A 1280-nucleotide genomic window follows, 5' to 3' on the forward strand; every position below is an offset into this window, starting at 1 on the left:
TATTTTCCATAATTTAACAGTTTATGTCAAATTTACTAATATTTTGTTAACGCAAAACTGAAATTTTCTGTCTTTTTACTGTCTTTTGTGATATGTTCACAAACTTTTTTTTAAAAGCTGTGAACATTTCCAAATACTTTTGTCTTCCAAACCATTGATTGACCATTGAATTTTGAAACAAAACTAAATTCTAAGTCCACAGGAAACATAGTTGTAGAACACAAAACACTTACTTTGAAAGTAGCTCATGCAAAGTGATGTAAAAATGAAACCATTCTACAATCAATTTGCAGACTTTATTTTGCAATTTAAGACCATAAATTGACATGTCATCTAGTTTTTATAACTAACCTTTACTATTATATATTAAGAACTCAACATATTCTTGAGTTTGCTAATGTTTATCTTCTGTACATCACAACTAATTAATTGCATTTTCTATACACATTTTCAACATATAAATTAAATGTAAAGCAGTCTTGACTCTAGTCTTTGAAATCAAATAAACAATTTTGTTAATTAACATGGAACATACAAAAATTGCTTTGGATCATGAAAATCATAGTTGTAAACAGGACCAACATACTTCAAAATAAATGCCGAAAGTCAACCACTATTTTTTATGAAATACAGGTATAAATATTTTGTTAAAAATCAAATACATAAACACAGCCTAATGCCAATGACAGTGGAAGACACTGGATTCATGAGTGTGTGCTCTCATTACCTCTAGTCGCTGTGAACATAACAAAACAGTCCATTTTATGTTTATGTTCTGCAAAAAAAGGTTAATCCAACTCTTAGGTCCAGTTACCAAGAGCTTGAAATGTTCTGACCAGTTCTTGTGCTTCGCAAAGGTTCTTGGTGCACCAGGTTTGATGAGATGATCAATCACATTTAAACTTCAAAAGGCTCAAATTTTCCATGGATTCCCAGTCATTCAGTTCATTAAGGGACTTGAGCCATTTGGTTGGAAGGCAAAGCTGCTTCTTCACCTTCGTTGGCGACGTGTCAGTCGACCTCGTTCAGGGTTTGAGCCCAGAAAAACTCTAAAAAAAAGAGAATGGATACTCAAGTTTATCACAGAAACACTTCATGTTATAAACTTACTTTTTACAAAGCACTTCTAAATTACATTACAGCAGCACATCACCTTGCTCATCAGCGTCTCACCAATTGCTAATTGCTCTTTCACAAACAACATTGAATAATTCTGATGAATTCTGACATGGGTTTCCTTCGCAGGGCGGCTGGGCTCTCCCTTAGAGATAAGGTGAGAA

At 33.3% G+C, this 1280-nt stretch overlaps 1 long non-coding RNA gene across 1 annotated transcript; it reads left to right on the forward strand.

Annotated features, from left to right (window-relative positions):
* The first annotated feature begins 63 nt into the window (after window positions 1–63).
* LOC106944355 (uncharacterized) lies at window positions 64–1229 on the forward strand. The gene is made up of 2 exons (XR_001424241.1): window positions 64–194; window positions 338–1229. It is a non-coding gene; the product is annotated as an uncharacterized LOC106944355 (long non-coding RNA).
* Window positions 1230–1280: the final 51 nt, after the last annotated feature.

This window comes from Poecilia latipinna, unplaced genomic scaffold, assembly GCF_001443285.1.
Source record: "Poecilia latipinna isolate Pla-1442-1.1 unplaced genomic scaffold, P_latipinna-1.0 Scaffold8349, whole genome shotgun sequence".
NCBI lineage: Eukaryota > Metazoa > Chordata > Actinopteri > Cyprinodontiformes > Poeciliidae > Poecilia > Poecilia latipinna.